At 43.8% G+C, this 14,571-nt stretch overlaps 1 protein-coding gene across 14 annotated transcripts in view; it reads right to left on the bottom strand.

Moving 5' to 3' along the window:
• The window catches only part of nrcama (neuronal cell adhesion molecule a), a 62,590-nt gene that overhangs the window by 29,504 nt on the left and 18,515 nt on the right, over positions 1-14,571 (bottom strand). For 13 of the 14 annotated variants that reach the window (XR_001965918.2, XM_018747358.2, XM_018747365.2 and 10 more), the window contains exon 2: positions 13,253-13,328. The exons of the other annotated variant lie outside the window; for it this stretch is intronic. The gene's annotated coding sequence lies outside the window, so the exon portion shown is untranslated. The remainder of the gene's footprint in view (positions 1-13,252; positions 13,329-14,571) is intronic. 14 annotated transcript variants of the gene reach the window in all.

Genomic DNA, 14,571 nt, shown 5'->3' with positions numbered 1-14,571 from the left:
TTTTCTTGCGTTATGCCTGTGTTAAAGCGCTCTATAAAAATAAATTGAATTTAAGTACTTCCTAGTACTCTCAGAAGCACTAAAGTATTGCAGCGCCCCCTCCATGGAGCTACTGGAGACAGGCTCAGGAGTCGGGATTCCTGGAAACCGCTCTTCATTGACGGCGTACGTGTCTTTTCAACAGCAGCCTTGACAAAGGCGTCTCAGACAGTACAAAGCAGTCCCTGAACACCGGAGAGTTCCTCCAAGTCACTCTAAGCCCTCCGACTCCACGCAATGGTTAGGAGGTCACCCCTCAAACCCCCAAGAATTCCCTTGTGGCAAACTAAACATAAGCAAGAGAACAACCAATCGGAACAGAACACAGAACTATGTACATAAACAGACTCTAATACCAACTATTTACATAGTTACTCGGTGCTGTTACAGTATTGTACTACTCTGGACATCAGACAAAGGTAAATACAAGTATCATAAGATAAAACACTTGGATTTATACAAATCAGACCCCAGAGAGACACATTACCTCAGGCACCACAGCTGAGGCCAATACCAGTCAAGACATCCATGACACAACCATTTCAAAGGTAATAAAGCAGAAACCAGTGCAATCTGCTCAACTCAGACTGAGGAAAAGCTGCCAATGGAAGGAAACACCCAGGAAGTCAAAATGAGATGACAAATCCCTAATAATAAACACTGCATTTACAATTTCTGTTTAAGAAATGTGACTCAAGAATGAAGACAATATCAGTAATTAGGTCTGAACCATTATTATTGTCACTTTCTACTCAGTTTAATAGCTATCCCACAGCTCTGAGTAAAGAACAAAGAGCCGCACCGCTGTGGACCATGTTGCGTTTGCTGGCGGCTTGCGGTGTCCGTGCGCTCATCATAAAGGAGCGAAACTCCAGCAGGAGGCGTGGGAGGACGACTAGCAGGACTCCCTGAGACAGAGAGAACATATTCCTCTACCCTAGCGATGCATCTACTGCTGTGTATCCGCACTTTTGCTGCCAGTTTTAGGATATCGAGCAGTGCATTATGGGTGCTGGCTTCTGCTTACCCTCACCATGCCTGTCTGGGAGCCACTCTGCTGGGCCTTGGGCAGAGCCTCAGTTGAGGGTACACATGTGATGAAATCTGGAACTGGATCCAGAAGGAAAGGATTTGCCAAGGGCTGCCGCAGATCCCCTGCGCCTCTCCAGACTCACTGGCATCAGTCATTCTTACACATCTGCCTGGACCTGTACCTTCTCGCCAGGGCTTCTCATTTTCACAGACCCCATTGGAGTGACATTTCACCACGGACTGTCAAACAAGACCAGGGTACACGATCACGTGACTAATATAAAAACATGACCCAATACAGCAACGCATCACTATTCTCATTCCTGTGTGTTTAGCATATCGCTCAAGTAAACGGAGCAGAGTCCGTACACAGGATGTAGGACCCAATCGCGGGATTGCTATGCTGATAACTGCCATGTGTTCACATCTGGGGTGCAGCTGCAGGTGTGACACTCAGGTCTCAACATTCATTTTTGTGTACATTTACCTGTCCCATCAGATTGTATAACTGCAATGGATGAATTTTGGAACTCATCAGAAAGAGAAAAATAAGTCAGTGTTGAGGTTTAAAATATCTGTCACGCCCCCAACCACACCCCAGATGCAAGCACCTGGCCATGATCAGCAGGGTAGGGTAAAAAGGGTACCACTCCATTGCTCCCCAGATGCTGAATCTCTTAGAGACAACCGTCCCCCTGCATACTCAAACTTCTACTTCGCCTTGCTCGACCTTCCTTGTTCCCCTGCCCAACTTCTCATCTCCGACTCCTGTTTCCCTTGGCTTCAACCACCACCTCAACTCATCGACCATAACTGCGAATCACCCTTCGGAACAACGCTTGTGCCTTGATTCCGGACCAATGGCTGTCCCCAACCACGAGTATTGCTTTACCCCTTCGTTATTCTTATAAAGGATCCCTTTTTGGGTCCTCCCTCTGATGTCCCGCCTGTGAATGTTACAATCTCACTGTATAAAGAAATCAACGCGAGGAAATCAAGGTGTCATGTGAAAGGTAGCATACATAGAACAAGGCTCAATCATGAAGAAACTGCCTAAAATATTGAAACAGCCTTAAGTAGACATTAGGGCTATTTCAGTTTTTTGGAGGAATCTGGGCACTTCTAGCAAGAAAAGATTTTCAAAACAAAAATCGTTGGACCTACCTGAACGATGAACATCGGTGCAGCAAGCGGAAGGTAACAAACTAGCGTTACTTGAGAGTCACATGTCTGCAGCTATGCCTCATTCTCCTAATTTAATGCATAAAATGTACTTTTGCTGAGATGTACGTCGCTTTGGACAAAAGCGTCTGCTAAATGAATAAATGTAAATGGAGACGACACAATTAATTACATTAAATGTTTCCTTTATTATGATATTTTACCTTAATCTATTGTGCACCTGTCCATCAAACAGGTATTACAATGATTCTATTGTCAAACCCTGTTATTTACCATGAGTGCCCTGAACTGTTATATGTACATGTCTCTAAACAAACAACAGGGCACTTAAACAAACACGCTCTGACCCACAATGGGCCATTTCAGATGCCGTTGCTCCACCGAAGACCACCACCAGTGCCGCTCAGCCAGCAAGCACCTACTGGGGAAAGCAGTGACCGAATGATTTGGGGTAGCTGTGCCACCACAAAGCGCATTCTTTTCGTTTACACGACTAACATGTTGGAGCAACAAAGCAATACAGTCCTAGAGTTACTAACACCATGCCAATCCAACCAACAACACAACAAAGAGTTAAAAAAAAAAAAAAAAGAAAAAAATCCACCTTCACCACCCCCTGCCATTCAACAATTCACATAAAACAAACTCTTGGATTCCAATCCATCCTATGCTAATCACCCCAGCAGCTTAAAAAAGAGGCTTGTTAGTATTCATAGAAAAGAAGGATTGCCTTTAGCGAGGCGATGTTTAAAAAGCAATCCCCAAACATGAAACGGTACACAATCTCGTTTTCAATTTATTCCAAAGGTGGCCCTTCAGCATCTTGGCCCACAATATGCTACTCCTAAGAGCGAGTCTATTGCGATAGAAGGAGAAAGAAGCACACAAATAAACAAACATAGAGTATATATCCTTCCCTTCAGACACACAGTCAGTGTGTGAAGATGTTAATTACGCTCAGATCTCGCTGGACTCGCTGACTGACAATGGAAGGGGGCACAGACAATAACTGTACGAAAGGAGCAACCCTATAGGAGAAGAAACACTTTGAAGGTGATGAAAACACAGTCTTCTCCCTCCTTACAAAGGCAATTTGTTCCTGAAGAACCCAAAGTGTAAGGTGAATTCTCATAATTGAAATAATTACTTTTTTCCTATGGTAAAAATTATTCTGCATTTCTGAACCCCAAAACTGAAACCTATATTTGTTAAAATCACCAAAATCAATCGGAATGGACAGAGTTACTTCAATAGTTAATGTTAGATATTATAAAAATGCAGTTTCCCTTTAATAATTACTCTATAATAGTGCATTTGTACCTGCACTCGTTCAGTTCTTTCATAGCTATTACGTGTCGTACACTTAACACAAACAAAATATATAAATGAACTTTTATATATTAATTCAACCCTTAATGCATTAATTAATCCTTTAATTAACCTAATGGAGGCTGAGAACTTAATGCAGCACGAGACAAACCATAGCCGAGAAGAAGAGTGCATGGTGGAGCTGCTCTCACGTCAATGAGCTGACTGGAGGCAGACAAAATCTAAATTCAGTCCTGGTAAATGAGAAGAAATGCCTCGTAAGCAGAGCGGGCACTTCTTGGGGATGAGTGTAAGACAAACAGGGATCTGAGTGCCCTGCAAGAGTGAAGGGAGTAAGAGGCTCGACTGAGTGTTTTAGAGCTATTAAGAAGGTGCATCATGAGATTGATGTTCCAGAGATGAAGGAAGCCCAGATCTGAGCTTCTGGGAAGATGGATGGCGTGAGGAAGCAGCAAGGAGGTTTTATTGTTCACCTCTTCAGTACACAAGGACTGGTCTTGGACCAGCAGTGCATGCAGCTGGCCCTTTTACACCACATTACCACAGGAAAACAAGATGTACCAGGTCAGTCAAGGCTTGTCACGTGAATTCTCGCGGATTCAGTGCACAGCCATGCATTTTCTCCAAAAACACACGCTTAAGAGCTTCTCGAAGAGCCCTCCAAAAACAGCGTGTGGAGCCTCGCAAAGCACTCTCCAAACACACACTGGAAACTTTCTTAGTACGGAGTGCTTCCTCCAAGAATACAGTGCACTTTTAGTCTAAAATTGGATTTACAAGTCCCTTGAAGAAACTCCATAAAACAACCACTGACACATACAGAAACACACACACACACACAAAGACCCTTTTATTCCTTCATGCATGATGTGTCTTTTCATTTTTTGTCGTTTACCTTAACTATCTAATGTCAAATGCAAATGTCACAATATTGCAATGCATGTGTGTTACATTGCTCTGGTGTAAAAATGGCTTGATGATTGTACAGAGTTTAGCGCATTTAATATTGCATGTCACTTTGGAGAAAGGGGTCTGCGAAATGAGTAAATGTAAAGCATATTTTCATATAAAACAAGAAATATTCATAATGAGTTCAAGTTCTCCAGTTAGTTTAGTACGAGGTCCAGCTTCAGTGTGACAGGCCTCGCGTGCCATAAGAGGAATGATAAAGTACGGTGGTGAGCTACTTCCGAGAGCCCCGTCTCCACGACGCTATCCGGACCAGAGGAACCAGTTCCCCAAATAACACAGACCTTTTCACCCAGCAGATACACACAAAAGGAAATCTGCGAGGTGCCGAAACATCCATCATCTCTGGAGTAAACTGTGCGGGAGGAATCTGTGCTCTCCACATGTTCAGTGTTTTCTGTGGGCCAGAACAATGACTAAAATTGTCTCCCGAGGCCAGAGGGGTCACTCAAACTATAATCACACACAATTCACTGGCAAAATGCTGTCAGCAAAGGAATTAATATTTTGTCGCCTATTACTAATTGACTGGTTGGATAATGATAGCTTCAGAGTCCATCTTTTAATGTTCCTTTACCAAATATCGGCAAATAGTTCAGCAATTAAAAACTTTGTCCACTATATCCAAGTAGTGTCTTTTCTCCTGTTCTGTCTCAAGCGTACATATGGATTTACCATAAATTCATTGGAACAAAATCCTATTAGGTAACATGTTTTTACGCTTGACGGACAAACTCCTTTTTGTCAGCAGTTACATTGCCGGCTGAAAAAACAAACCTCGGACGCTGCCTACTAAGCGGAGTTGATGTAGCCCCCCGTGGTGAAAATAAGTGAGCTCAGCCATTTAATTCCCGCAGGCCCACCATGGAGGCCCACGCCCTTCCAGCAAAGTCCCAGATCAATGACCATTCTTCCCCGGGCTTTGCGAACTGCTGACCATCAGCGGTGGCCTATTCAGCGTGGTCGCTCCGACACATTGTCCCCGTGTGTCTGAATGTGCAGCTCGGGCTCAGCAGAACCTGGGAAACATCACCTCGCTGGCCCGCGGAGATCAGCGTAAACACACACGCAAGCGTAGGGCAATCGAGAGAGCCTACAGAACCGCAGACCAGCGGTGCTTCCGACAAATGATGGATCCAGAAATGTGCAGGCAGGACACGTACATCACAGACACGCAGACCTACACACGAGGGCCAGGGCTCCACATTCATTTCTCCTGTTCGCTTATCCACAGGACAGGTACATAGTAATTTTTTTCCCCGTCCTATCGAATGTTGCACCTGTCCAATTTTATGAAAGAGAAAAGTAAGTAAATATAGGTTTAAACAACTGTAAATTGAGATCAAACGGCATGATGCGAAAGGAATCACGCTTACCAAAAGACTCAACAATAAAGAAAGTGCCCAAAGTACCGAGACACTGGCTGATTTGCGTTATTTTTGAAAAATGTGCATGTTTTCTAGTGAAAAACCGAATCAAAATCAAATCAAAAACATAGGTCACACAATTAGTGAAGTCATGCAATTCCATTCTTCTGATAGCGGTTGTCGTTTTGCATCAAATTTCTTAATATTTTAACTTAATTTACTGTCCACCTGCCCATGGGACAGGTATCATAAGAATCTGACACGCCCGAATGGGGAAATTTAAGTTAATTCGCTGCCCTGGACAGCTGAACAGCCGCGAATGTTGAGCCCCGAGTGCACCTGGTTGCACAGCAGTTACGGGCAGGAACTTGAAATCTGAAGATTGCCCGTCAGTCCCACGGGGGCCTCTGGTGTAACGCCTCTGACAACGGCATATAATCAGAATCATTCCATCATAAACGGTCTAAACTGCACGACACTTGATAACCGCGTCAGCTAAGCAATCATAAACATGAATCCAATAACACACAAACTACGGTTAAGAGTTCACAAAACAGAGCCTAACACACAGACCCTCTGAGGGATGGTAATTCCTAGCATTGAGTCTGGTTTGTATCTGAGTCGTGCTGAACGGTGCCAAGTGCGCTGTATTTCTCCGTCTGCCATCAGACCGAGCACGTTTGTTTCATCACAGCTGCAGCAACGCGGACATCCAATAATCGAAGTCTCTTCGCCCTGCACGCCGGCGATCTGTCGCACACCTCGGCAGGAAGCCGCCACAGCTGACGGGTCTAGAAGGACGAGAGCCCAGCGATGAGAGTCATTCAGGGGTGTGTTCTTCTGCAGTGCAACCTTCCCCATGTAAAAAGGAAGTCATTACCACCATCGTTCTTTACCTTCGTCTTTTCACGCAACTGAATTTGACTTTCGCTCGCACTGCAACCTGAAACCGAAGTATGTTTTTTTTTTTTTTTTTTAACTCAGGCCTTTGCTGAAGTTATCACCTTACGGAGTTGACAGGCAAACGTGCTCATACCAACACAGTGAGACCTTTCCAGAAGAAAGAAAAAAAGAAGAGTTCAGTCAAGTTCAACCTCCAAGTGAACAACGATGCACAAATTCATTAGTTCTCTGTAGAGACGTAGAGGAGGTCTCTGCGATGATCTCTTAACAGCTACGCTACTTTCTACAAATTCCCATCAGACAATTTGTCATGATCATCGTTTTGCTTCCTAACAGATTAGATTCTATAGGCAGCTACTTTTCTAATGCGTGCAGGAAAAAACTGTGGTAGCGGACTAAGGGACGGCACTTTGAGCCACTTGCTGCACTTGGAGGACCTCACGTCTGCATCTAAAGTTCTTCATCTCTTGATGAAATACACTTCCGTTTACTCTGAATTGTGTGCTGTTTTGCAGAAAAGCGTCTGCTCCACGTACAAATGTAGATGCAGATGTAAATTAATAGTAAAATTATGTCCTTAACAAATGCAACAAGCGAAGCAAACGAAAAAAAACGCTACACAGCAGCAGCTCCGTTCAATCAGCGTTGAGCCCTTGTTGTTGGACCAGCCTCTCTGGAGAGGCTCAAGGTCCGTACGGAGTGGCATGAGCAGAATACTACACCCCCACACCTTCACCCTACCCCCCCCCCCCAGAACCTCCCTCCCTCCAATTCCGTCTCCTTTGTGTCACTGACAGGCAAATAGAGTCCCCTGGCAGCACTGGGGGCACATCCCCAAGCGAGGGAACCAGGCTCCCAGCAGACGTGAAAATATGTGCCCTCCATTGTGAGTCAGAGTGCGAGCAGACCCAGGCGTGTTCCAAGTGTTCACAACACAGCGTCCTGAAGGACTGAGAGCTGGAGAAGTGGCCATGAACAGTTCAGTGATGGAACAAAACCAGGGAAGAGCTTCCTTCCAGCCCCACTTACATTAACAATTGTTCAATTCGCCGTCGCTTTTATCCAAAGCACCTTACAGTGTCAAGCTACTTACACTGTTTTACCCACTCATACAGCAGGGAATTTTAGCACTTACCCAGTCCTTCCACTTGCTATAAGTTCAAGTCTGAAGACAACTCTTTGTTGACTCAAATACCCCAAGCACATCAACTTGAAGATTCCCTTCTGCGGGAGTCTTTTGCATGCTTACATTGTAAATATCTAAAACTTATTTTCAACCAGGGGGCACAGTGGCGCAGCAGGTTTGGTCGGGTCCAGCTCTCTGGCGGGTCTGGGGTTCGAGTCCCGCTTGGGGTGCCTTGCGACGGACTGGCATCCCGTCCTGGGTGCGCCCCCTCCCTCTGCAGCCTTGCGCCCTGTGTTGCCGGGTTAGGCTCCGGTTCGCCGCAACCCCGATCGGGACAAGCGGCTTCAAACTGTGTGTGTGTGTGTGTGTTTTCAACCAAACATCAAACACAATCAAACATCCAACGAGCTGGAGGTAAATGGCTGAATTTGACCGCCGCCTTAGTGTGAGAAAACCCTGAAGGAGCACAAAAAAAAAGAACGGGCGAGAGAAGAGACAGTAAACTGGGTGTTTCAAGCTGACGGACAGGGACAGCAGACATTATTTGACAAAGAAGCCGCCACTCAAAGACAGCATTCCACAGCAGAGCGGTGTGGGGGCGAGCACAGGGGGCGCTCACGTGACTGCCCAACTCATTAGTTCAGTCCCTCTCCACACTCTCCTATTGAGATACAGTGTGTGAATGCCAATTAGTTCTCCTTCAGTGCCCTTTAAAAGCGCTGGCAATCCAGTTTGAGACACGGGAGCCCGTAAACAATGCTACTTTCACAGTGGTGAGAAACCCTGCATCTGGAAGTCGAGGGGCGAACACCAGTAAACCGTCATGAGGAAGTCCACTCTGAATAAATAAACAAAGCAAAATGCAAACAAATAAATAACCGAAATTCTTCAAGAATGAAATCAAAGTGAACGGCAGGAAATGAAAGATTTCTGGACAAACTTGGGCAAATGCCTTATTCACCAAGAATCACCAAGAGGCCAGTTCTCAGGGATGGAGGAGAAAAGATCAAAGCAGAAGCATGTAGCAAGCGTCCCGCTACGCAGAAATTAAAGAAAGACCCTCGTGCTGTGGGTTCGAAGCGCTCCGAAAGGCCACCTCTGAATGGGCCTTAATTCAAAGCGCTTGAGAACCGGCGGTCCGCCACAAAACCTGTGGCACGACGAGAATTCGCGTTTTCATATGCAAAGTTTGGCAAACGAATTGAACAAAATGGAAACTATTTAGAAGCGAGACAAAAGTTAACAATAATTTACAGTGCTTTTTTTCCCTAAAGTTCACAAGTAAATCAGATGAGATTAACCAAGTTAGAATCGAAATTTAGACAAGTTACAAAGGTTTACAGAAAAATGCAACACTGATTTATCTTCCAAAAATCACTGTGGTTTGTCAAGTATCAAGACTGCTGTCAAAGCTTAATCTCATACATTTATACTCTCACTTAATCTAGTACACTAATACTGACTCGTTCGTCCTGATACTTTATGCTTTGGGTCTTAATCTTAAAAATCTTAATCTGAAGAAGCCAAAGCCATGTACTTGCCCACTGTTTGCAGAGTGGCTGTTCTGAATAACACTACTAACATGTTACACTACAGTGGTGCAGCAGGTAGCATTACCCCCTCTTCGCTCGCGGCTTGTGAATTTTAGATGTAAATTTGAATCTGCCTCCATCCGTGTGCCGTTTGCATGTTCTCGCTGTGCTCATGAGGAATTTCCTCAAGACAAGTATGGAAGAAAGCGAAGGTAAACCACTTCCTCATTGCAAAAAGCACACAAGTGGATGCCAGGAGCAGACCTGGACTCAATGGCACCTACCCCACCATACTTATTCATTACAGCCACTGCTGTGATTGCAGTTATTTTCTTCTTTTCTTCCAGTTGGGGAGCTGCCTGTCTGAAACTGTCATTGTCCCCTGTGCTAGAGGACAGTTGGCAGGTGAAGCTCTTCCAAAAACCCCAACATCAGCAACCTGCCATTATGGTTTGACCCTATTATCCTTCGCCCGACTCCTTAGGTAAGTGTGGAAGTATCCATGCCAACGGGGTCTGCTTCATCAGATCCCAATCTGTTCTGACACAGATGCAGCTGAGTGCATCAAAGATTACGATGCAAGAAGGCACATCTTTACATTTTAGGCCCCCTCTGATGGTTTTCCAGTACCTAAAAAAGCTTAGATTTATAAAAGGCAATCTGTTCCATTTGTGTTCTGTTAGCATGGAAGTCCTATGAGACTGGTCTCTGCTACCCATAATCCCCTGGAACCCTGTCCCCTGCCAGTCAAACAGGAACGATTAGAAATGATTCTCCCAGATGTTGTTTATTTTTTGCTTTTTCTCCCCTTCAAACAGTCATGAAAAGACATCATTGGAGCTCAGGGGTCATTGATAAGCTGCATTATTCTCAGCTGGAATCAAAAGAACGACACCCAAAAATCTTTTTCTAAAAGCCACACAGGGTAGGCAGATACCAGTTAAAACATTAATGGAATCTACAGATTCCATCTCAGTGTTAAATGTAATAACATAAGAACCGGGGCAGGAGAGAGTGATTAAAGTCTAATGGTTGTAGGCTGTAGATCCATAAGCAAGGAGGGAAAATAATGTTCCCACTTTGTATCCCCTTCCTAAAATACACAGCTGTGTGTATTTTATATGTATAAGTTACTACAGACATGCTACTCACAAAACAGTACAATAAAATCCGAACTATGCGTAAATATTATCAGGCTATACCGCTAAAAAAGCACATACAGAGCTGCCTTCAAAGTATATGAACCCCTTGTGTCCCTCAATTTTAGCACAAAATGGTTATTTAACGAGAAGCAATCTTCCTCGTGTGACATAATAGGTGTGTAATGACCAATTCCATGCGTTTCTTTAGAGGAAATCATGTGTGTAGTAGAAACACAGAAGTAGTGCGAGTGCAAAAATAAGTGAACCCCAAGTTGCACTGGTTAAACCAAGTAGATAAGTAGAATCAGGTGTGTAAATTATAATCATTTATTCATTTTATGTTTAAGATTTAATGTTTAAATTTTATTTTTACATTGTAAGTTTATAAGTTTCATAAATTTATCTTAATACTTTAAACAAGAATAATGATCATCCCTATAGCAGCAATGGATGTTCTCAGAAAGCATTCGAACTGCAACAATACAACATATCAAAGACAATGAAATCTTGCATCACAGTCGGTTACTGTAAAATAGAAGAGAACCTCCCAGCAAATATCAAGTCATATCTGCAACAAAATTAATGTCCAAACACCCTCATCTGTTTAATTATCTTACACTGGATGGATGTTTAGGAACCGATGAATGTGTATACAGCACTCTGCCATGAACCACAACCCCAGGACTGAACGTGACATAGATTACTGTGTTTCCAGACAAAAAAAAATCACAAGACGGCCTTTTTTCCTTTGCTGTTTATCGAGCTCCTGCACACTTTCACCGGCAATGATATTTTGATGAGTACAGGAAAAGGACATGATTATTTTCCCTTCGTCTGTCACCCCAGACATCAGATGTGGGCTGGTTATCACTGGGGGGTCCTGTCGTGTAAACTCAGGCACACGCTGTTAACTCGGAATTATCATGCAGTAAAAGGCTCAACTGACTACATTTTCATGCATTTGGCAGTGTTACAGTGAAAGTCTGAATTTTACCACAAGGCTCTAATCTACTTCCACGACTCTTCAAATTTTGTAATCACCGAAACATTTTATGCCAACTTTAATCTAATTAACAGAAACCCACAAAAGCCACAGGAAATATTCAGGCCTTACTATCAGAGCTCTTCAAAGGCATTGCTAGGGTTTTCACATCACTTCTTGGAAAAGAGGAAGTTGCTGAGTGTGAGATTCCAGTATACGATGAGAATGACATCAGCTACGAACTGCACAACGTTAACGTAGAAAAAATATTTTTAACCTAAACATTAAATAAGAGAGTGGAAAAAATTTTAGGCTAAATATTTTCATTTTCGTGGCTTTTTTCTCCCGCAAAGCAGTCCTTTACCATTCACCATGAACAATCAGTCAATCTGACACCAGAGTGGCTCCCATTCAGCGCAGGCGAAGAGAGCCCTCAATCCCACACAAAGGCTTGCATGCCTGGGAGAATCATCACCCTGCATCAGCCCCCAAAGTAAAGTGTCGACTCAGCTGCTCCGATGCAACCGGGCCCTCGCAAAACAGCCACGGGTAACATGGGGCCATGGTGCTCTCCCTCTTGTCGACTCTGCATGCAAAAAGAGGTTCTGGTTCTGAGGCAAAGCTATGATCGTTTCATCCCCGGCTGCTTCTGCCACTCATATTTACATTTATTCATTTAGCACATTCTTTTCTCTAAAGTGATGCACATCTCAGGAAACAATACAAAGAGTGTTTTCAGCAAAAATAGTAAAAACTAATAAAGTAATGCCAATAAAACTGCCATTCATTAAAAAAAAAAAAAATGCTGCTACAAAGGGCCACGCATATGCCATTACATTTCCTTCTGATGTCCACGTAGGTGCAGCAAAGGAAGCCCTTGCAGCATTATAGGTTTCCAGGAAAAGCAGCTGTGGAAGCTGACAAGCAGGCCCGTTACAGAGCTGACGTGTAGATCCGTTATGGAGTTGACAAGTAGACGTGTTACGGGGCTGAGACACAGGCCTGTTATGTTACAGATTTGACACGTACCCCTGCTATAGAGCTCACCTACTGATCATACACTGGACACCTTAAACAAAAGGCAACCAAGCAGCACTTAATAAAGCATGCTTCCAATTCGTTCAGGTTGAACTGTATACTACAGTACTGACGAACGGTATTCCTCGTACATTTTACACAACGCCTAGTCATTCTTAAAATTCTAGCTTCACTTTAAAGTGCCTGATCACCTTTTAGAAATGAAATACAATGCATAACTCACAGCTGAGGAATACAAAAATATAAAACCCCCAGCAACACACCATTTAAATCCACAGAATACAATTGTACATAAGATAAATTTAATTTGCAGGTTTTGCACTCTGCTGCAATAGCTCTGCCTCCTGAAACACAAAAGGACATAGAAATTAACTCCTCTTCCAAAGCAGACTCAATCAGGGTCCTTTCACAGTTCCGCTGGGGGTCTCTTCTTTATCAAGAGTTAAGTCTTGGAAATAAAACTGCCTGCAGAAAGCTGCAGCATATCCAAATTATTAACTTTGTGTGAAAACAGGACATAAGAAGCCTCATTAGCATGTATAAGAACCAGGGATACATGTGACATAGACTAGTTACAGACAAACATAGACTAGTTATGGACTGTGCCTTACCTGCAGGAATCCAGTCCTGGTTCTTTTTATCCACCAATATTCTTCTCTACCGGATTTCTGTGATGTACTTTAAAACCTAGAAAGACAGGAGATGATATTCCTCAAAATCAGACATCCGGTCCACTACTCTCTCGAGCTATGTCCTACCTAACCCCTGCAAAAAAACACCGCTCCAATGTATCATGTTACTGTAGCAAATCAAGTTTAACATAGAATGCTTCAAGAAGGATAGGGATGCTCTGTTTGTGTGACAGTTCTCAGGATGTCCCTGCTCCTTTCACCCAGTCCCTGCCATCTCCTGTGGCGTCACGCTATTTCAGCCACACAGTTGCACTGTCACTTGCTGTGTCCTGATACTGCACTGAGTGAAGCTGTCTGTACGGAAATAATTTAAAACACCACGTTCATACCAGCCTGTATTGCGAGAACAAAATCGAGTCAATCTCATTTAGAGCATGTGGTCAGCCTTTGGAACTGAGTACTTGCTATGTAAGCCACAGAAAGCTTCAATCAATCAATCTGACTCTACTGGCACCCGCATCTTAATTTTTCCCACACCCAGACGTCCCTTTATAACAGCGACATAAAGTGCGATTCATACTGTTTCCACCATATATTTCCTACAATTTCCTATTATTCAGAGCTCACCACAGCATGGAACCTTAGCCATGACACCATTAAAAAAGTACAGGAAAAAAAAATAAATAAAGATTCTTTCTGGATGCCAACCTATCATAAACAGCGTCACAGAAAAATGAAGAGATGCATGCTAGACCATTAAAAGTAGCACTCCATTGTTTATCCTATGTGCGAATAAAGATGATGTGCTCCACCCCAAAGGCCATGAACGGCAAGGTCAATGAAAGAGTCATATGGAAGGGAAGAACACTAACAGTGTCCTCTATTTTACAGTAATTTACAGAGCGTACTGGTACCCACACCTGACCAGCCATCCTCCAAGTTGGTTCAGCATCCCAAAAAAAACTACACAGATACTCACAGTACCACAAGTAAATCCAGTTCTCTTCACAATGGGTGGCTCACGAGGCTGACGAACCCCGTGCGGCTTTAATCCTCCAGACGACGGGAGGGATGGAGGAAACGGGAGGTGAGAATAACAGGGCTGCAAGCTGACTGACTGCGAGGGACTGGCTCGGCGCACAAAGCCAGGATCTCCCCAGATCCTCTGTCAGCCGCCCCTCATGGTGGGATTAACACGATGCTTTGTTGCCACACAAAAGGGGTTAAACACTTCCTCTTATTATGCACACACTAGCGGAATCCATTAAGATTTGGAGATGCTGAAATCTCGGCCTTTT

Source organism: Scleropages formosus, chromosome 2 (assembly GCF_900964775.1).
Source record: "Scleropages formosus chromosome 2, fSclFor1.1, whole genome shotgun sequence".
Taxonomy (NCBI): Eukaryota; Metazoa; Chordata; class Actinopteri; order Osteoglossiformes; family Osteoglossidae; genus Scleropages; species Scleropages formosus.
The sequence above is the reverse complement of the archived record's forward strand: the minus strand, read 5'-3'. Positions and strand labels throughout refer to the sequence as shown.